Source organism: Hylobates moloch, unplaced genomic scaffold (genome assembly GCF_009828535.3).
Source record: "Hylobates moloch isolate HMO894 unplaced genomic scaffold, HMol_V3 SCAFFOLD_3, whole genome shotgun sequence".
Classification (NCBI taxonomy): domain Eukaryota; kingdom Metazoa; phylum Chordata; class Mammalia; order Primates; family Hylobatidae; genus Hylobates; species Hylobates moloch.
Genome location: NW_026652278.1, coordinates 23,949,150 through 23,973,230, shown reverse-complemented (window position 1 = coordinate 23,973,230; position 24,081 = coordinate 23,949,150).

The following is a 24,081-nucleotide window of genomic DNA, read 5'->3' as shown; positions in this document are numbered from 1 at the left end:
TTTTATGAGATATCCTTAAGACTGAACCCACCCGGACTTATGACTCATGACTCAACTCATGACTCCTGTGGCCCCATCTGGAGGCAGACTCAAGGCACGGGGACAGTTTTCCACACACTTCTGATTTCATCCCCAACCAATCAACCCATTCTTTAGCCCCCTTCCCACCAAATTGTCCATAAAAACTCTAACCTCCAGGGCTCCAGGGTGACTGATTTGAGTGATAACTCCAGTTCTTCTGCATAGGCCAGCTTCATGTCAATTGAACTGACTCTCTACTGCAGTGCCATCATCTCAATGGATTGATTTTGTCTGCGCAGTGAGCAGAAAAAGCCCATTAGGCCATTACACGATTATCATTACCAAAGGCCACACACGCAAGGTCAGGCTGCTGTGGAATACTTGGAGGCTTTCTGCAGCAGTGTTTCTGCCAACACCGTTTCCCCCAAGCCTTCTTCTTCTACTTGAGCGGGACTGCTGGTGGCCTGCCATCTTGCTTGCAGGCTTTCTTATGCTGTCATGGTTGAGACATTCAATGAGACCAGTTGAGACTGAACCAGGAGTCAGCGCATGAGAGTCAAATGCCGTCATCAGAAATTATTGAGAGATTTTCAGTAATTGCCACGAAATAAAGCAATTTACCCATCTGGGTCAAAAGGCTTTGATGAATTCTTTACTTAATGTCCTCTTCTTCAGGAGTTTCACGCCTAAAGATTTCCTTCTCCTTATGGAAAAAAATGACAATACTAGAACTGGCATAAAAGAAACATGGAGGCTGGGTGTGGTAGCTCATGCCTATAATCCTAGCACTTTGGGAGGATGAGGCAGGTGGAAGACCTGAGGTCAGGAGTTTGAGACCAGCCTCGCCAACATGGTGAAACGCTGTCTCTGCTAAAAATACAAAAATTAGCCGGACATGGTGGTGGGAGCCTATAATCCCAGCTACTCTGGTGGCTGCAGCAGGATAATCGCTTGAACTAGCGGGGCAAAGGTTACAGTGAGCCTAGATCGCACCACTTCACTCTGGCCTGGGCAAAAGAGCAAAACTCCATCTAAAAAAAAATAAGAAACTTGGGAGTATATTTTCACTACGACATTTTGGAAAATAGATGTCAGTAGGCAATTCAAGTCTCTCTTGATTTGCCAATGCTCCTTTCAATCGTAAGTTCACTTGTCCTAATAATAATGTGTCTGGTTGCATACTATATGCTGGGCCCTAAGAATATAGAAACGATTAAAGGGCCATGCCTTTAAAGAACTGGCATGGTTTTTAAACATGCAGAGCTCTAGAACTGGAGTGACTATTGTTGATTGAATCATGCCTCCCAGTTCACATGATGGAGCCTCAATCCCCAGTGTGACTGTATTTGGAGATAGGGCCTTTATAGAGATAATTAGGGTAAAATGAGATCATAAGGATAAGACCCTATTCTAACAGAACTGTGTCCTTATAAGAGGAGGAAGGGACACCAGAGCTTTCTGTCTGCACATATGCATGCTGAGAAAAGGCCATCTGAGAGCATAGCAAGAAGGCAGAGGTCTACAAGCCAGGAAGAGAGCCCTCACCAAAAAGACTTAAACAGACCTGGCTAGACCTTGGACTTCTAGCCTCCAGAATTGTCAGAAAATAAATTTCTGTTGTTTAAGTCACTAAGCCTGTGGTATTTTGTTATGGCAGCCTGAACTGACTAACACAGTGGTATTGAACATTTTAGATAATTCTTGGTATGAAAAACTTATGACAGGAAATCAGGAGCTTTCCAGAACTTATGTGTAGGAAAGAATGGAGATGTGGTCACGAACTATGTGTATTTGGTAACCAACAAATTTTGAAGCATATAGGGTGACTGGCTTTGTAGGGAAAGGGGATAAAGATTACTTTTATAGGTGGGGTGATAATGGGTAGGGGGGGCTTTTGATTTGGAAGACCTTACCATACCCTTAAATTTCAGAATATATAAGTAAAAAAGAGAATGTTACATATATTGTCACCTATGTGTAATAAAAATAATTTGAGTTATCTGCTATGGAATTACTTTCCTATTCAAATAGAGACACAGTCTATATCAATGTCAAATTTTCTCTAATTTTACACATACTGTCATTCCTTTTGAACAGTCTCCCTCAGTTTCATGTACGTAACTAGCAGAGGCAAAAGAAGTTCTTGTCTTGCCAAGGAGGACTCCAAGAACCTACAAATTGGTCCCAAACCCTTCACACTTCCTTGGGAATAAAATAAGATCTAAGGTGATTAAAAGTCTCAGTTCATTCAAAATATGCCCTGCTTATGCCTGCAGTCTGGCATCCCCATCCAATTAGCACCCCATTTTTCTTTCCAAATAGAATTCCCATTTGAATAACAAATTATGCAACCATCTGAATTTAATCAATAGAACTTCTTTACATCCATTTAGTTCCAAATTAAGTACTCCAACCCATCTGTTGTATGATAAAGAATTTATTTTGCGTTTGTTCCCCATTTCTGGCATGGAGCTTCTAAAATCCTTGGAATATCCAGAGTGATAAGAGTGTCATTGTTGCTCATGAATCCCTTGGATCATATCTGACTTTATGCTAGTGAGATTAAATAACTCAGGATAGAGACTTGTCACCAAAAAAATTAATTATATGATTATAGGGTTGGAGCTTTGAGCCAGTTCAGCCTCCAGGGAGTCCTGGGGGCTGGAGATAAAGTTCAATCACATGGTCAATGTTCAATCAATCATGCGTATATAAGGAAACCCTAATAAAAACTCTGGACACAGAAGTGGAGCTTTCTGACTGGTGAACACATTGATGTGCTATGAGGAGGACAGGCCCTGATTCCATGGGGAAAGAGAATGGAAATGCTACATTTGAGACACTCCCAGGCCTCACCCTATGTGTCTCTTATTTGGCTAGTCCTGAAATTTATCTTTCATAATAAAACTATAATTATAAGTATAGTACTCTTTTGAGTTCTGTGTATTGCTCTAGTGAATTATCAAAACCTGAGAGGGTTGTGGGAACTCCTGAATTTATAACCAGTAGGTCAGAAGTATGGTTGGCCTGAAATTTTCTGAAGAATGGCTTTTAATGTGAGGACAGGCTTGTAGAGGACTGAGTCTTTAACCTGTGGAGTCTGCCCTAACTCAAGGGGATTAGCACCAGAATTGAGTTGCATTACCGCAGTTCTTATGAGGATACCGTAACAGGAAGAGGTTTGATCACCAAAGGAAACAACACTTTTATTTCTGCTCACTCTAGCCAGAATAAATATTTTTATATATTCTAAAGTTTATTAACATAGTTTTTGCCTTTTTTGTTTTATTTTTTTAATTTTATTTTTTATTATTATACTTCAGGTTTTAGGGTACATGTGCACAATGTGCAGGTTTGTTACATATGTATCCATGTGCCATGTTGTTTTGCTGCACCCATTAACTCATCACTTAGCATTAGGTATATCTCCTAATGCTGTCCCTCCCCACTCCCCCCACCCCACAACAGTCCCCAGAGTGTGATGTTCCCCTTCCTGTGTCCATGAGTTCTCATTGTTCAATTCCCACCTATGAGTGAGAACATGCGGTGTTTGGTTTTGTGTCCTTGTGATAGTTTACTGAGAATGATGTTTTCCAGTTTCATCCATGTCCCTACAAAGGACATGAACTCATCATTTTTTATGGCTGCATAGTATTCCATGGTGTATATGTGCCACATTTTCTTAATCCAGTCTATCGTTGTTGGACATTTGGGTTGGTTCCAACTCTTTGCTATTGTGAATAGTGCCGCAATAAGCATACGTGTGCATGTGTCTTTATAGCAGCATGATTTATAGTCCTTTGGGTATATACCCAGTAATGGGATGGCTGGGTCAAATGGTATTTCTAGTTCTAGATCCCTGAGGAATCGCCACACTGACTTCCACAATGATTGAACTAGTTTACAGTCCCACCAACAGTGTAAAAGTATTCCTATTTCTCCACATCCTCTCCAGCACCTGTTGTTTCCTGACTTTTTAATGATGGCCATTCTAACTGGTGTGAGATGGTATCTCACTGTGGTTTTGATTTGCATTTCTCTGATGGCCAGTGATGATGAGCATTTTTTCATGTGTTTTTTGGCTGCATAAATGTCTTCTTTTGAGAAGTGTCTGTTCATATCCTTCGCCCACTTTTTGATGGGGTTGTTTGTTTTTTTCTTGTAAATTTGTTGGAGTTCATTGTAGATTGTGGATATTAGCCCTTTGTCAGATGAGTAGGTTGCAAAAATTTTCTCCCATTCTGTAGGTTGCCTGTTCACTCTGATGGTAGTTTCTTTTGCTGTGCAGAAGCTCTTTAGTTTAATGAGATCCCATTTGTCAATTTTGGCTTTTGTTGCCATTGCTTTTGGTGTTTTAGACATGAAGTCCTTGCCCATGCCTATGTCCTGAATGGTATTGCCTAGGTTTTCTTGTAGGATTTTAATGGTTTTAGGTCTAACATTTAAGTCTTTAATCCATCTTGAATTAATTTTTGTATAAGGTGTAAGGAAGGGATCCAGTTTCAGCTTTCTACCTATGGCTAGCCAGTTTTCCCAGCACCATTTATTAAATAGAGAATCCTTTCCCCATTTCTTGTTTTTGTCAGGTTTGTCAAAGATCAGATAGTTGTAGATATGCGGCATCATTTCTGAGGGCTCTGTTCTGTTCCATTAATCTATGTCTCTGTTGTGGTACCAGTACCATGCTGTTTTGGTTACTGTACCCTTGTAGTATAGTTTGAAGTCAGGTAGCGTGATGCCTCCAGCTTTGTTCTTTTGGCTTAGGATTGACTTGGCGATGCAGGCTCTTTTTTGGTTCCATGTGAACTTTAAAGTAGTTTTTTCCAATTCTGTGAAGAAAGTCATTGGTAGCTTGATGGGGATGGCATTGAATCTATAAATTACCTTGGGCAGTATGGCCATTTTCACGATATTGATTCTTCCAACCCATGAGCATGGAATGTTCTTCCATTTGTTTGTATCCTCTTTTATTTCATTGAGCAGTGGTTTGTAGTTCTCCTTGAAGAGGTCCTTCACATCCCTTGTAAGTTGGATTCCTAGGTATTTTATTCTCTTTGAAGCAATTGTGAATGGGAGTTCACTCATGATTTGGCTCTCTGTTTGCCTTTTTTGTTTTAAAATCAGGGTTAGAAGGATTGACACAAATAAAATGAAAACAAAGTTCAATTGCATGTTTAAATAGATTTCCATTTTTGGCACAGAAAGAATATATATTTAACAAGCGATGGATAAATGTCATGTGGTCACAAACAGGAAAATGGTTGAAAACAACAGACTGCACCACTGCTCTTCAATGGTGGCCACCCCTCCGTAGAGTGGGAAGCTTCACTTTCACCCACCGCAGCTAGATACTAATTCCACAAGAGAGCAGTGACAACAAAAAATGGCTTTTTTTTTTTTTTTTTTGAGACAGAGTCTGACTCTGTTGCCTAGGCTGGCGTGCAATGGCACAATCTCGCCTCACTGCAACCTCCGCCTCCCGGGTTCAAGTGATTCTCGTGTCTCAGCCTTCTGAGTAGCTGAGATTACAGGCACCTGCCACCACGTCCGGCTAATTTTTTGTATTTTTAGTAGAGACGGGGTTTCACCATGTTTGTCAGGATGGTCTCAAACTCCTGCCCTCAAGTGATACAACTGCCTCAGCTTCCTAAAGTGCTGGGATTACAGGCATGAGCTACCGTGCCTGGCCAAAACATGGCTTCTTAGAAGGGACATATTTGGGAGACTGAGGCAGGAGGAATACTTGAGCCCAAGGGTCAAGGCAGCAGTGAGCTATGATCTTGCCTCTGCACTCCAGCCTGGGCAACAGAGACCCTGTCTCAAAAAAAGAAAAAAATTATGCACTTTAAGATTTTGCAGAGCTAGATAAACTCCTGGCTATGCAAAGAATAATTAGGTATATGTTCATGACCCTGCTACTTAATAGTCTGAGCCTCAATTTTCTCATCTGTAAAATGGGTAATGCTTTCTTACTAGGTGGTCATGAGGATTGAGTGAGAATGAATAAAAGGTAACAAAATGTGCCTGAAATTTAACAAGTACTTAATAAATAGTACATTTAGGGCTGCTTTTCATCTTGAAGCTGCAGCTTTTTGTCATCTCTCATTCTCTTTCGTCTTTATCTTGTTTTTGCCCCAAACTGACTTTCCATGGAAAAGTTTAAAATGTATCTGTTGTTTATAACCTCAAAGCATTTATAGAATCTTGAAAACAGTAGGCATTTACATTGATCTCCAAGACAGCCTCACTACTTTCTTGTTCTTCTGATGCTTTTTCTTTCTTGACAGCTCATTAGAGTTGGGTTAGTTGGGCAGTATTTTCAGTGTTTGTGTGTGTGTGTCCCCAAGCTACTGGTATTAAAACATTTTCTTTTTGCAGACGAGCAGAACACTATTTCTACATTTTGCCAGTTTATTATTTTGCGTGTTCTTTGGTTTCTTATTCTAAAAAATGCTACAGGCCATCTCTTTTGTTTGGAGTTCATGCAAGTAAATATCTGTGATTCTCTCTATCACCACAGCAGCACCAAACCGGATTTATGAATGCTTTGTTTCTTGACTTCAGAGCACCTGTGTGCTGAATTCAGCAATCAGAAGCTCCCTTTCCTCAGGTGTAAATGGAGGTGGCCACAAGTCCCTTGTTAGAACACAGCCTTCTCTGCAGGCATGGCTGGAGCTGGAAGCTACCAATAGATGGAGAGGAGAGAGATTGAGGATTGAGAAAAATAAAAATAAGGGACTAAATCAGGGGAAGAGAAGAATTACTCTGCAAGACATGAGTAGACCATGTGGAATATTATAAATGGTCAGTGGATAGTGGATGGTCAGTGAATAGATAATATGGATGGTCAGTGGATAGGTAATAGATCCTTCAAGAACCTTGTCTGCTCTGGAGCAGTATCCTGGCCAGTGAGATCCATCTACAATCCACAGGAGAGGATGACGGGGGAAGTTAACTAATAGAGTCATGCTGAGGCACCATAGAATTGCTGTCATAGGCCCCACCATTGGAGTCTGAGAGAATTATTCAAACACAGGTTCTGTTGCCTTTTTTTCTGTGTGGTCTTTTCTTAACCCCAGTGAGTCTGGGTCTTCAGCTATAAAACTGAGATCTTTACAGTTCTGGGCTCATTTGAGGAGGAGAGGAGATATTGATTATGAAAAATTTTTTGAAATATCTTAATTGCTTAGTATGTTTAGCTAATAGGATAAATATTTTTGATGGGCTACTCTGTTCCCAGATATTATACTACCATTTTCCATGCAATTCCTTATTTAACCTTCCTAATAGCATAATACAGGTTGTTACCTCCATTGCACAGATGAGGGAAGTGAAGATTCAGAGAAGTTAGATGATGCATAGCAAAAAGCAGAAGAAAATAGCAGAACTTGGATTAAGTCCTATGTCCATCCCTTTCCTAAAAATGGAACCCTCCACTGTATGTCATACTAGACCCAATCTTCAATAAATAAATCTGCTTCATACTTAACATCAATTCTGTGTGTATTCTCAATAAAAACATCAATGTAGGTTGGAAATTTGAATTAGGAAAAAAAGAGCAAGCATCACTAATCATCAGAGAAATGCAAATTAAAACTATAATGAGATATCATCTCACCGCAGTTAAAATGGCTTATATTCGAAAGACAAATGCTGGTGAGGATGTGGAGAAAGGGGAACCCTCATATAGTGTTAGTGGGGATGTAAATTAGTACAGCCACTATGAAACAGTATGTAGATGCCTCAAAGAACTATAAATAGAACTACTCTATGATCCAGCAATCCCACTGCTAGGTATATATCCAAAAGAAAGAAAATCAGTATATCAAAGAGATATCTGCACCTCAGGTTTATTGCAGCATTATTCACAGTAGCCAATAGATGGAATCAACCTAATGTCTAGCAATAAATAATGGATAAAGAAAATGTGGTACATACACATAATTAAATATAATTCAGCTATAAAAATAATGAAATCTTACCATTTGCAACAACACGGATGGAACTGGAGAATATTATGTTAACTATAATAAACCAGGCACAGAAAGACAAATACCATACAATCTCATGTATATGTGGGAGCTAAAATATGTTAAGCCCATAGAAGTAGAGAGTAGAATTGTGATTAATAGGAGGTAGGAAGGGTAATGGGGAGGAGAAGACAGGGAAAGGCTGGTTAATGAATCCAAAAATTTACAACGTGATAGGAGGAAGAAGTTCCGGTGCTCTGAAGCACTGTAAGTTGACTATAGTTATTAATAATTTGTATATCTTCAAATGTCTAGAAAAGATGATTTTTTAACATTTCCAACACAAAGAAATGATAAATATCTGTGATGATGAATATGCTAATTATCCTTATTTGATCAATACATATTGTGTATGTGTATCAGAACATCACTCTGTACCCTATATATATGTACAATTACTTCATGTCAATTAAAACTTTTAAAAGTGCCGGTCATGAATGCACAAATGGAGAATTCCAGTGCCAACAAAGATGGAACAAGCCTACTATAGCCTGGCTCTTATATTAATTGCAGCTAAAGACTCGGAAAATACAAAAAGCAACTACCTAAGAACTCTGAAAAGTAAACAGCAAGCAGACTGCAGGAAGGAGACAAAACTTGGAGAATGACCTGCATGGGATGAGTTTCTTGCTTTTTTCTTTTTTTCTCTCCCCTGGGTTGACTCAAGGGCAATCCCAGTGTGTAACTGTGTAGTGAGCAGGCACAAAAAAATACCTGAGTAAAACTCTGTCTTTCTGGCCAGAAGACAAGAAAAAGGAGTCCTTGTGGGTCTGAGAGGATAGACAGAATTATTTTCATTTTGTTTTGTTTTTCTCTTTCTTACTCCCAACCCTGGTTCAAAGGCAGCCCTAACCATAGTGGTAGAGGTGGCAACAGAACAGTCATCTAAAACCAAGATAAAACCTGTCTCTCGAGTCCAGAGGAATTTGGGAGAGGGACCCCTGTGGTCCAAAGAGTGTAGAGAAATTCCATTCTTTTTCTTTCACTACTTTGTGCCCAGAGTGGTGCCAGCCATGTGGAACTGTGCAGAAATAAGTGTGGATAAAGCTCCAAAAGGAATCCAGTCTTTCTTGTCAGATGAGTAGGAAATGGAACACAGAGTAGGAGTGGGTGAGGGGGATTCCAGAGGAGAGACCTGGAAAAGTGTCTCTCCCTTCATTCTGTTATGAACGAACACAACTCCCAGGCTCATCACTAAGATGCGCATGATGGGACAGACCACGAGCAGGATGGCAAAGGCTTTGAAAACCGAACCGATGTTGGAATCCTCACATGAAGAAAAGCTAAACAGAACTCATGAATTGAATATTGCTGGGTTTGATTTCCTTATTTTTTAAAAAGCAACATTTTCCAGAGGACTTAAACAGGACCAGGAGTCTTTCAATAAAATATTCAAAACACCAAAAATATAAATCAAAGTTACCTAAAATGAAAAGAACATCAAAAAGTACTCAAGTCTCAAGAGAGAAGACAATTAACAGATGCCAACAGAAGATATTACAGATGCTGTAATTATCAAAGGTTTTAAAGCAGCTATTATAATCAGCTCTAGGAATAAAGGTAAATCCTTAAAATTGATGGAACGATAAAAATTTGAATTTCAAGACTGAAAACTATAATATCTGACATAAAAATTCACTGGGTGGGCTCAATTTATTAATGTAGATGACAGAGAAATTAGTTATTAAACTGTTAAGATAGAACAATAGAAATTACCCAATCTGAAAAACAAAGAAGAAAAAGAGATTTAAAAAAATTAACAGAGCCTTGGGAAACTGTGGAACAATATCAAAAAGACCTAATGGTCTTGTCTTTTGAGTCCCACAAAGGAAGAAGAAAAACACTGTTATGGAAAAAAATCGGCGCAATAATGGGCAAAAACTAAAATTTATGAGTGTAAAGAGTGAAGACTTTTTTTGCAACCCTCATGTAACAGAGACAAAAGAGAATGCATTTTTCATTGACTGATATAAACTGACAATTTTCTTGATAAATTCAAAACTACAATGTCATTTTCCTGGACTTAACCCTGGACCATCTTTTAAGGACTGAGAATGATTAATCTCTTGAATATATATTTCTGGACTTTTAGACCATCTTTTCAAGAACTGAAAATTGCTTAATGGGATATCTTCCTTGCTCTTATATCATGTTTCCTGTTTCTCATTCCTATTCCTCATTTTTCCCTTACCTAATGCCTTTAATTAATAAAAATCTTTGCTAACTGCTAGAAATCTAAAGTGGTCATATTTTGGGACAGTCACTTTTACTGTAGCAGAAATAAAGCTGTTCCTTCTCTCATGTATTTGTGGAGAACTTACCGAGCTTCCCAAACATCAGTCTATAAGAAGGAACTAAAAACACCTATTAGATTTTCTCCTGGTCCTCACTACATTGAAAACTCGAATTTTCTACATGAAACTGCATCTAATATCCCAGGCCCTTGTCATCTCTTACCTAGACGACTATCTCAGTGTCCTGCTCCCGCCGTATCCAATACTGTTTTTTAAAAACCCATCCAACACAGCTACCAGTGTGATATATTAAAATGAAAACATGACTGAGTCACTCCACAATTAAAAGCCTTTCCATATAGTTTCATGAAACAAGTTCTTTGTCTAATATAATATTTTGCAAATATTCTCATCCAGAATGTGGCTTGCCATCTCGTCATCTTGTATGACCAAAAAGTTTTTATCTTGATGAAATCTAATTTATTGTTTTTTCCTTTGTGAATGCCTTTTGTGTTCTAATAAATCTTTTTCTATCCTAAAGTCATAGAAAATATTCATCTAGTATTCTAGAAGTCTTACTATTTTTAGCACTAGTGTTTAAGTCAATGATTCATCTCAAATTAAATTTTGTTTATTGAGTGAGATAAGAGTCCAGTTTTGATTCTTACATACATATATCTAGATACTCCAAAGCCAACCTGCCTCCATCTATGATAGTCTCAAGATACTATATTCTTTTCCATCTTAAGGGGAGATTAATCGTCTGGAAGGCTAGTCATTACTACCATTATGAAATCTGTTTCCAAGCTAACACTAAGATGGGTATATCTGTGCATTTTCCTGAATATTCATCTCTGACTGGTCTAGACAAAATTCTATACACATTATTCTGGGGAACAATTCTGCATTGTCTTTAGGTGTGAATCAAGTGATTTGTTTGTAACAGGGCCTATTATTCTTCTTCATTCACTTCTGAAATCTTAGGATGATAAGAAAATCCAAATTAGCTTCAATTGCATCCAGACTTCAAAGTAATTTCATAACTGCTTTTAATAAACTATTTAAAGATATACCTCTAGATAAGTATCTCCATCGATCTTCTTTATAAAAATGGTGAGTAATAATAAGAAATAGATGGTTATGCCTACATTTCCATTATCACATGCTATGAAAGCATGCATCTTTTACATGTGAAAAATGTAGGGTGTAGATTTCCATAATTACTGTAACACTTCTGCATCTTTTCTTTCCACTAAGAAAAATCATTCTTGAAAGCTCCTATTGATGGCATACAATCAAATGTAAAAATGATATGCTTAGAGTATTAAAATAGCTCTAATAGAATGACAATGTATTTCCTTTTCAATACATATCATGGGAAACTACAATAGCATCATCTCTTAATGCATGTACCATAAAGTTTCCACTAATGTTACTCTAAAATTTAGTGTTACCTGTGAATCTCATAGCAAAGTTGGAATGCAGTACTGTCAGTAAGGCATCTCTGGAAATATCACCAGCTCCTGTTAAATATTCTCTTCTCTCTTGTCTTGGTAGTAAGCCCCAAATCTATCATCTCTGCTGTATATAGTATAACTTGCTTTTATAAATTCATGAGGAGGATTAAGATTTTGAGGAACTTACGCTTCGTGACAGGCCCATAGAAGTCTCCATCCTCCACTTGATCTACTCCAACTCACTGATCTATTCCTGCTCTCAACTCCTAGAAACTCTGCAGAGAGCACTGGGCTTTAATATACCTGGTCTCATCTTGTTCTCTTCACAGAGGGTTTAATTCCTTGAAAGTCAGAATCATGTCTCTTGCTTCTCTGACAATCACCAATGAACTGAGCCTAGTGTTAGACATGAAATGGATACCCATTAAGTATTCATATGTTAATAATAATAATAATTTCAGCTAACAGCTATTGATTTCTGATATATACCAGGCTTAATTCATCCTTATAACAATTGAATTGTATTATTATTCTATTTCTACAGATGAGGAAACTCTTGTTTAATGAGTGTAAGTGGCTTGCTAAAAGTCACATAGCTAGTGACCTTAATGAAAAAACTGTACGACATTTTAAGGCATTAGACAGAGTCTACCACCAACAGTCAGTAAACACCATTTGCACATTTGTAACTCAGAATTTCTCTTCGTAGTTATCCTTAGAAATGTAACTGTAATTACTATGTTAGGCTAGTAATCTATTGAAATGTTTCAAATAACATGACAACTCAGACACATTATAATTCACCATTTCTCTCAAATTATGACAAAATAAAGACTTCAGTTTAAACAAACAACTAGTGAGAGTTAGTGATGAAAGAACCTATAGGTAATAAGTTCATTGTTCTTTCCAGCTCCATTACCCATTAGCTTTACCCTAAGTTCTAGTTCTTAAAGATAGTTATAAATTAGTGCAGCACTTTTTCTTAGGAATTTATATCACACTGTCAAAATGAAAGATGAAGTTTTCCTGGTGCCATCCTCAGTGCATTCTAGCAAGGCTTAGCCATCTCTAAGATAAGTGGAATCTTAAAATATCATCATCTGATATGTTGAGATGAACCATGTAAATATCATGATCTGATATGTTGAGATGAACCATGTTGTATAAATGTGGCATTCATGGAGTTGGGTTGTTAAGAAGTGAAATAAATTGTTCCCTTATAGAAACCTGCCTCAGATGAAAGGCAGTGGTTTCTTTTGTTGTAAACAGCAAGAGAAATTAAAAGAGAAAGCTGATAATGAAAATGTTTAATTAGAGCTAAACACTGTTTTCTTTTTTTCTTTTTTCTTTTTTTTTTTTTTTGAGACAGAGTCCCACACTCTTGCTCAGGCTGGAGTGCAGTGGTGCGATCTCAGCTCACTACAACCTCTGCCTCCCAGGTTCAACCGATTCTCCTGCCTCAGTCTCCCAAGTAGTTGGGGTTATAGGCACCTGCCACCACACCCAACTAATTTTTTGTATTTTTAGTAGACGGGGTTTCACTCTGTTGGCCAGGCTGGTCTCAAACTCCTGACCTCATGATTCGCCCACCTTGGTCTCCCAAAGTGTTGGGATTACAGGTGTAAGCCACCGCGCCTGGCCCTAAACACTGTTTTTAATATGGATTTATTCATTGTGAGCCTGATTTTTAAAAAGTCAAATGGCTAGAGACTTCAGGAATAAAAAACAGGACTTGATATTTAGTTAAGGAGCAAAAAGACTTGTGTTTTGTCAGAATATAGTATTTTCTCCCCCTCTAACAAAAGAAAAACCAGACTTGAGGCTTGGTGGTATAGAAATAATTGTGTAATGGGGATATTTGCTGGAATGTTAAGAGAGGAAATGACCAGGTAGTAGAGAAAGGCACATGCTGGGTGGGCTGAATTCTGAGCACTACACATCATGTGGATGTGGGTGGGTGGAAGAAGCTCAGTGAAGGGCAGTCACAGAAAAAAAACTGGTACTTCTGAGGCACTCCTCCAAGGTTTCTAATGACTCTCAGGAAAAGCTTTATACACGTGAGCATGTGTCAAGGGGTTAGACGGGGAGAGTACTGGTACTGGATGTCACTGTCTCCATTGCAGAGGTTGAAAGAGTAAAGAAGGGGAAAGAGAATCCAATATACTAGTTTGCAATATCCAAAAGGTAGTATTGTTGATATTCTACTAGGAGGAGGGATAAAGGGTTTCTTAACCTAATAATTCATTGAATTTCTTATCTCCCTTATTTCTGCCTCATCAGAGTATGGTCCCAACAAAACATCTTTTCCAGAACAAGGAAAAGGCTGGTCTTGGACACAGTGTTTTCTTGTGGGGCTAGGTTGGAGACAACAGCTATCAGGGAAGCTCTTCTCATGGTGATGAAAGAAGTATTTAAGAGGAACCGCAGTTGTGCAAGCATGACTGAAGCTATTGCTTGAGATACTCCTGCTAACTTCCAACTGACCAAAGCAAGGACAGACTGGAAAAATGCATTCCACCTATAAAATGGTATGCATTTACTTACATTGCTGAGCCCAATAGCATTTAGAAATGTAGTATCTTTGACAATAAAAGCACAAAACTGTGGATAGGAGCAAATGTAGAAGAGGGAAATGTTCGTTAGATGGTGACACAAATTCACAGAAAGAAATGACAACAGAAAGGGTAAAGAAAGTTGATATTACAATGTCTATAAATATATGCTTGTTCTACTTTCTTCTCTCATTTTCATTAAAAATATAATATAAAGTAATTATAGCAATCTGTTCTCCGGTTTTTATTATAACATATATAGATATAATATGTAAAGAATAATAACACAAAAAGAGAAGATAGAATGGAGCTATATAGGAACATAGTCTCATATTTCTTGGGAATTAAGTCAATATAAACCTCACTTAGGTTTAAAAGGAGTGATGATGTACCAATAAAGGCTATAATATGATCAAATTTTGAAAACTATGCTAAGTGAAAGAAGCTAATCACAACAAATCATATATGGTATCAATTCTTTAATAGGAAATACCCCAAATTGACTAAATCTATAGAGCCAGAAAGTAGATTAGAGGTCGCCTAGAGCTGTCTTGGAGGAGAGGGCCACTTGGAGACTGAAGGAGAATAGCAGGTGTTGCTGATGGCTACAAGCCTCTTTTCGGGAAGACAAAAATTAAAAATAAGTTGTTATGTTAAATATATCAAAATAAATTTATTGAGTATTTAAATGAGCAAATTGTATGATATGAAATTTACATCTCAATAAAACTATTGTTCTGTTTTGTTCTTTGGTATATGGCTGGTTCCATGGCTGGAGCAGGGAGGGTAATTTAAGCATTTTGTTAGACCAGAAATCAAGTGAGTGCTAAAATATTAATGTCTTTCTGTCAAATAAATGCCGAGTTTGCTTGAAGTTGTGCCCCTGGCCAAATTTGAAATAATTTAAGCAACACAAATAAAATCATAATGTATAAGAACAACTAGACTTAAATAATCCATGAGTCCACAGTGATATTAAAAAATGAACACTATATAAATATATATAATGCATAGAAAGAAAAGATAAAACAAATGAAAACTTTTTTACAAAGGCATGTCTAGTAGCAAAAGTACAAGGAATAATGGAATTAGAAAATCATATTTTATAACATCCATTATAATAATCATCCAAGCAAGAATCATCAATAAATATTAAAACCTCTGGATGAAAATTCATTGGACAATGAATTCACATTGTCTCAAAATATCACCCAACAGATTACCAACTAATTACAGAGGGAAAATTGTACAATGGAGCAATCCAACATTTACCATTTTCACCAAATGGTCAAGGTTCCATGGCCAATAGTAGAATGTCCTGATATCCTGTGTCTTCTAATATGGGCAGTATGAGACACACATCATCTTTTTGGGATTCTTGCCAGAAATGTGTGATCTGAATTTAACCAAGATGTAACAGTATGAAAAATCCAAAAGTTGGAATGTTTTGCAGAACATCTAGCCAAGAATTGTCAAAAAAATCCAATATCATGAAGAAAAAAGAGAAATGAAAGTTCTGGATTATAGGAGACTAAAAACACACAACAGCAAATGTTATATCTTAAAATGATTCTTATTTTGTAAATTAGTAAAACTGTAAGGGAATTTTTGGGGACAATATTACAAACTTGTGTATGGACTACGTGTTTGATGATATTCCTGTGTTAATGTTGATTTTCTTAAGTGTGGTAATGTATTAAATCTATTTAGGGGGAAAAATATTCTTGTTCTTGGGTTAGTGAAGCATAGTGAAGTATTTAGTGGAGAAATGATATGATGTACTCATGCTGCTGTCGGAAGATTTAGAAAAAGGAAAGTATCATAAGCTTATATATATCCACATGTGTGTATGTGTGTATGTACTTGTATGCACACACACGTATACACACACAGACAGAGCCATTGTGGCAAGATGTTAAGAGTAATCAAACTACATGAAGGGGGTACAAGCATCCTTCTTTTTTTCAAATTCCTGTGGGTTTGAAATTTTCAGTACTAACTTATTGCCTATATTGCTAATCTGCGCATTTAGTCCTGCACGAAAATCTGCTTTTTTCAGTCTCATGTATTTTGTAAAATTCTGTCCAGCCCTAGTAAAATGTCTACACCATAACACTGGAAGTGCAAAACTATGTAATTGCCCCCCCCCACAAAAAAACAATAATCTTGAAAGAAGTTGCCTTTAAATTTTGTCCAATTGTGGAAATAGAACATTCCAGAGATATCTGAAATTCGTGAAAATCTATGTCATTAAAGAAAAACCTATGTCTGCTCTGTTTGTAGTGTAAAATTTCTAGTATGGAGAATAGAATGGATTTTCCTGTGATCTCAGTATGCTAACACTCTCAGCCCTATTTCTTCAGTGTAAGAAAGATTTTCTGTAATAAAAATTAGTCCCAGCATTGGATTACTATAGATGAGATTGCCCAAGTACAATATGAATCATAATCTCTGGAGTTTAACTTTTCAATTCTGCAGGATTTGCAAAGAAAAAAATTAATTTTTCCCCAAGATAAATGTATTGCTATTTAATTAAAAAAAACGCCAGATTGCAGTGTTAGTGAAAAATAAGGAATTTACATAAAGCCCTTCTATATTTGAACAAACACACTAAATTGAGTAACATAAATTCCCAGACATGAAAATGCTGTGAATAAAAGAAAACTTTTTAGGTTGATAAAATACTTGATAACTTGACTAACACATGTCCAGTGAATTTGTGTTGGCAAAAGTGACCAAACTTCTTTTCTCAGAATGACAATTCTTGTAGCTCTCAGTAGACTTGTGAGCATGTGTTCTATCAATGATCCAGGAAATTGGGCATGATATATAGTAATTCATCTCTCAAAAGATCAGTAATGGCCATGGAAGAAATTTTTTTTTCCCATCTCAGACCATATGGGGAATGACCTCTCCCAATATTTGATTAGCTTTGCTGGAGCTATTGCAAAGTTGGGCAAAAGTCCAAATTAGTAGAGAGTTGGTCCTTGGAAAATTGGGAAAATTGTGTTTAAATTTATATTAATCTAGATAGGCTAGACCATGCTGAAGGAACAAAGAAAACCTCACATCTCAGTGGTTTAAGATAATAAACTGCCAAGACCAGCTCGGTCATGGAGACCCTAACCCAGTGGCACTAGAGGAATTAAAGACACACACACAGAAATATTGAGTGTGGAGTGGGAATCAGGGGGCTGAAAGCCTTCAGAGCTGACAGCCACGAACAGAGTTTTACCCACATATTTACTGACAGGAAGCCAGTGATAAGCATTGTTTCTATAGATTATAGATTAACTAAAACGGAAACAAAGGGATGGGCTCTGGCTAGTTATCTGCAGCAGGAACATGTCCTTAAGGCACAAATCACTCATGCTATTGTTTGTGGTTCAGGAACTCCTTAAGCTGTTTTCTGCCCTGGGTGGGCCAGGTGTTCCTTGCCCTCATTCTGGTAAACCAACAACCTTCAGCATGGGCATCATAGCCATCACGAACATGTCACAGTGCTGCAGAGATTTTGTTTATGGCCAGTTTGGGGCCTGTTTATGGCCAGATTTGGGGACCTGTTCCAAACAATAAACTTTATTTTTGGTCCACAGAATGTCCAATTCTGGTTGGCCCCCACTTTACTATGTTGTAGCTCCTCCATCTGAATCATGGGACATTGAAGACATCATGACAAAGGGACAAGAGAGAGCTAGAAGGCGTCAAGAGTGGTTTATGAAAGCCAGGTTTTGAAATGGCTTTAATCCCTCTTACTCATCTTTTCTTGGCCAGAACTCAGCCATTTGGCCACAACCCAACTCCTCATCCTGAAAGAGAAAATAACATGGGGATGGCCTGCATTGCTCCAGCCACAGAGTTCTATCTCCTGGATAGCTACTCTTACAGTGTGAGACCCTGGGGTACCTGGTGGTCAGTTTTCCACAAATATGGAAAGACTCTGACTAGGAATGAAGCCATCACAGAAGGAAACAAAGCAGAGACAGGGAGCTTTTGTTCTTCACATTGTTATAGTCTGTGAATCTTACCATGACTGTGAGCTAGTAAATAACTCCTACCTCTTTTTTGTTCTTTAATTCAGTTTGACTTGCATTTATGAGTCTTATAACCAATAGTCATAACTAACTCAGAGTCTTTAAAAACCCCATGCTTGCTGAAGGTAGCTTAATTAATTAATAATTCAACTGATTGTTAATTGGCGAATACTATGGGTATCTGCTGTGCTTAGTAAACTTTCACTTTTCTGTCAAATTTTGTCTGAGTATTACCTCCAACATGAAGTCTTTCCATTACATTCTGGGCCTGGTTTTGTCAATTCTCAGGGTTCTGATAAACATTAAAAACATATGGAAACTGTGAGAGGCAGATCTTATGTCTCCGATTAAATCCAGATACTGTTTATAGTTGTGTGACCTTAGGTATGTAATTTAACCCCTCTATGTCTCAGTTTTATTAACCATAGAAATAATATAATGTTATTATGAGTATTAAATAAGCTAATACATATAAAGCACTTAGAATAGTGCCTGGCAGCAGGTTTTATTCAATACATATTAGCAATTATTATTAATAATAGACTGTAAACTTTTCATGGTCAGGATAGTGACAATTTGCTGATTTCTTTTGTTTAATACTTAGATTACCACCTGGCCCAAGATGACTCTCAATCTATATGACTTGAAGGAATAGCCATAACAATGGAAATAATAATGATGTAAACTGATTGCAAAAAAATGACTTTAATACTCTACCATTTCTATATCCCTTGCAGTGTGGCTTCATTATCTCCCTCCAACAAATTGTGTCTATTTCCTCTTCTCTTAAATCTGGGAGGCCGAGGTGGATGGATCGCCTAGGTCAGGAGATCAAAACCAGCCTGATCAACATGGTGAAACCCCGTCTCTACTAAAAATATAAAAATTAGCCAGGCATGGTGGTGCACAACTGTAATCCCAGCTACTCAGGAGGCTGAGGCAGGAGAATCACTTGAACCCAGGAGGCGGGGGTTGCAGTGAGCCACGATGACACCACTGCACTCCAGCATGGGTGACAGAGTGAGACTCCATCTTAAAAAAAAAAAAAAATCTGGGATGGTCTTGTGACTGCTTTAGCTAATAGAATATGGCATAAATAACATTATACTGGTTTTAAGTCCACGTGTGAAGAAGCCTTGCCTCATTTATTCTCTTCCTTACTCTCCTGCATTTGCCATCTTTCACGCTCATGCTGGAAGATGAGATACCACCTGGAGAAAGAGCCAAGCCATCCTACAAGGGAAGCCACAGCTGGATGCAGACATATGAGTGCTCCTGGCCAAGACCTGAAGAACTGCCTCGCCTGGCTGACCCCAGCCTAAATTGCCTTCCCTTAGAATCACAGACCAAATATGTGACTGCCATTTTAAGGCACTTAACTTTGGAATAGTTTTGCATAGCAATAACTAACTGATACAGATAGGAATGATAACATCTATTGAGCACATACGTTATGCTAAAATTCACTCTAAGTTCTTTCCACGTTTTAGCCTATTCAATAAATGAATAGAATACATAGAATTTTAAGCTGATTAACACAACAGCTGTAAAAAAATTCCAAATTTCTCAATGTTTTAACATAAATGCATTTATATCTTATTTCTATGAGGTACTAAGTGGTTGAAAAGTTCTCTTGGGTAGCTCTTCTCTAATCAATAACTCAAGCATTGGGGTCTTTTCACTGACATCTTCAACAGGCAGCTTTCAAGGTCACCATGAAAAAGGAAGAAGCAGGATATCATACAAGGAGAATTTTGTTGGGCCAGGTCATAAGAGTTTTTACATGTATTCCATTGGCCAAGCCTAGTCATGTGGCTCCAATTAGCTGCAAGGGGGCTGAGAAATATAATCCTCCTGTGTTACAAGGGAAAATGAAACATCTTTGCCACATAGAAACCCTACCCTCAAAACACTTAGAATCCATTTGGAAGTGTCAAAATGTATGAAGTCTGTTGTAATTTGAAACAGTTTTTTGAAGGAAATAAAACTTCAGATGGGCCTTGAAGATGAAGTGTGGGAAGGAAAAAAAAACAAAAAACAAAAAACAAAACAAAACAAAAAAAAGCAGTGACTGGCTTGCATTAGCAAAGATGTGGAAGAAAGCTGAGTAGGATGCTGTCTTCCTAGAAAGCTGAGTCCTCCAACCATGCTTCAGTCCCCTCATTCAGGGATCCCATCTCTAGCCATCTGGATCTGATCTTCATTATATGTATCCAAGCTTCCTATCTTAATTGTTCTTTCAGTTAAAAGACTAGCTTTATTTCTTCTTTCTCAGAATGTAAATCCATTTATTCCCTGTGTTGACTTGAGTTTTCCCTCTTGCTGTAGAAATTTTTCAGGTGGGTAAAACCCAGTTGAGACCTGATTTTAGTGTCCTCTGGACTAGCATTCTGCCCTCAAGGATTCTGTCCTGACCTAGCATCATAATTCTCCTTGTCACTGTGTAGGGCCCAGCAGAGCAGGTGGATAATGAGACAGAGAAGGCAGGTTGTGGGGAAGTATAGGCTACAGAGGACATTTTGAATGTGAACCTCACAAACTCTAGTAATTTTGATTGTATCACAAATATCATTTGTATTACACAATGTTCTTTCTTTCTTTGTTTCCAAAACTGTGTTATCTAGAGAATTAGAAATACTTAGAAGTGGTCAGGTGCCGTGGCTCATGCCTGTAATCCCAGCACTTTGGGAGGCCGAGGTGGGTGGATCACTTGAGGTTAGGAGTTTGAGACCAGCCTGGCCAACATGGTGAAGCCCTGTCTTTACTGAAAATACAAAAATTAGCTGGACTTGGTGGCGCATGCTTGTAATCACAGCTACTCGGGAGACTGAGGCAAGAGAATTGCTTGAACCCAGGAGGTGGAGATTGCAGTGAGCCAAGATTGCGCCACTGCACTCCAGCCTGCTGGGCGACAGAGTAAGACTTTCTCTCAAAAAAAAAAAAAAAGAAAGAAAGAAAGAAATACTTAGAAGTGCCTCAGAGTGTGATCATCGGTTGTCTAGTCTGAGTAACAATTACTACAAATTAAGCAGCTTCAAGCAGCACTCATGTATACCTCCTAGTGTCTGACTCAGGTGTCCAAGCATAGCTGGGCCCTCTGCTGAGGGTCTCATAAAGCTGCACCCAAGTGTCCACCATAGCAGGATTCTCATCAGACCCTTTACTGGGGAGGATCTTACTTCCAAGATCTCCTAAATGGTTGATAGAATTCACTTCCTTGAGGCTGTAGAATCCATGTAAGTTTGCTTCTTCAAAGTCAGAAGCAGATAGAGAAGAAAGGAGGAAGACAGAGAGAATCTGCTAAAACAATAGAACCATTCAACTTGCCACAATAACAGGAGTACCATCCCATCACTTTTGCCATATTCCATTAGTTGGTTGCAAGTCATAGGCCATGCCCATACCCAACAGGAGGTGAGGATGAAGAGCGGCCACCTGAGGGTGTGACCTAACAATCTCCCTCCAAGTGTCAAATTGTGCCCTTGGGCACTGACCCTCACTAACAAAAAAGTCTCAGAGTTTGTGATGATCTTTGACATTTGTGACTTCTACAAGATTCCACAATCTCTCCTGAAATTTGGTAGCCAGTCTCACTTTACTCACCAGATCCACCACAATATGTTTGGGGCTAAGCAGTGATAGCAGATGCTTACAAGTAAAGAAACTCATTACAGGAGTACTTATGGGCCTGGCCTCAAGTGGACCAAGTCTGAGCTGCATTCAGCCCCAGCTAGAGTCCACTTCTGCTCTCTCCATGGCATAGTCACTACTTGGGTCAATACAGAGCGTTCTTTTGCTTCCATCTGATGTGCCTCTGTAGAACAAACTGGTTTAAAAATTTGGGTCCATGATGGTAATTCTTTATCTGAGAAGAAAGATGCAAAATTACCAAATGCGAAGATCATGAGAGTGAAACTTACACTTCTTCTATAGCAGGATGTCTTATCCAAAATAAGTTTCACTTCAGCCCCAGAATCACTGCTTCTGTTGAGTTGTCAGGGACAAGTCTAGCTGGAAGAAGGATGACAAGGAGGAGCAGGAGGAGGAGGAGGAGGAAGAAGAAGAATTAGGCTCATTTCAGATATATATAAGGAGCACAGATGGGCAAAGAGAAAGGAGGAGTGGTTCTTGGAGACCCGCTGTTGACTTCCCAGGAAAGCTCTCAGACTATGGCCATGCAGGTGGATACCAACCTCACTTGCCTTCAGTTGTGCTCACTTGCCTTCAGTTGTGCTCACTTGCCTTCAGTTGTGCTCACTCAAATCTTTCCTAAGTAACCCTGATCGGAGAGCTTGCAGCCAGATCATGAGGTACATGTAGGACATGGCATGAAGTTTTGGTTTCATTCTGAACCAAGGAAAGCCACTGAGGAATTCTGAGCTGCAGAAAGTCACTTTGACTGATTTATGGAAAGTGGATTGAAGCGGAATAATTGAGGAAGCATTTTGGAAACCAATGAGGAGGCCATAGCCATCATCCCCATGAGAGCTCCCAGCCAGAACTGTGGGGAGACACTTTAGATGTAGCCATGGGACATAGGTGACTCAGACTGCTGGTTGCCAGGACAGGTTATACCAGAAGTAGAGACACTCCCCAGACTTCATGAACGGATCCCTCTTCCTCCTGATTAGCTTCACGCAATCATTTCTCCTGTGAAAATAATTTTTGCAGAATGATTTTCCTTCTTCAAACAGACAAAGATGTGTGAAAAAGCAAAACTGGAGATATTAATGGCTCAAAATAATAAGAAAGGAGTTTTAAAAAAAACTTTACACTATAAAGCAGTTTCCTAAAGTTAAAGATAAAAATGCCATTTGGGTTTCACAAATATGTTTTGGATCATGTAAATCATATTAACAATTAAAATTAAAGAATGAGATCTTTCATTAAGGAAGCTACATGCAATGTTCGGCTGCAGATTTTATATCTTCTCAAGCTGTAGGCAGCCATCACCTCAAACTATTTTCTGTTCTCTCCTAGATTACACATGAGAAGCATTAGCCAGGTCAAAGTCTTGGGAAAGTAAAAGTGTAGGAAGAGGAACCATCTCCTGAGCCTGATGTATGTCTTTTGTTGGAATATTAGGCTGCAGTAGTTTAACGGCACATATTAGGGACCATATTATCTTCTTTTTTCTTATTGTTAGAAAATTGCTAGGTGCCCATGTATGGGAAATTATGTTTCTAAGTTGTTGTTTTTTTTAACTCTAGTACTGCTGTAAGATTCTGCACAACTTTTTTTTCTTTTAACTTTTATTTTAGGTTCAGGGGTACATGCACAGATTTGTTATATAGGTGAATTTGTGTCATGGAGGTTTGGTGTAAAGATTATTCATCACCCAGGTATTAAGCATAGTACCTGACAGGTAGTTTTACTGATTCTCTCCCTCCTGCCACCCGCCACCCTCACGTCGGCCCCCCGTGTCTATTGTTCTTTTCTTTGTGTCCCTGTGTTCTCATTATTTAGCTCCCATTTATAAGTGAGAGCATGTGGTATTCGATTTTGTGTTCCTATGTTAGTTTGCTTAGGATAGCAGTCTCCAGCTCCATCCATGGTGCTGCAAAGCACATGGTCCCATTACTTTTTATGGCTACATAGTATTCCATAGTGTGTATGTACCACATTTTCTTTATCCAGTCTACCATTGATGGACATTTAGGTTGATTCTATGTCTTTGCTATTGTGGATAGTCCTGCGATGAACATATGCATGCATGTTTCTTTATGGTAGAATGATTTGGATTTCTTTGGGTA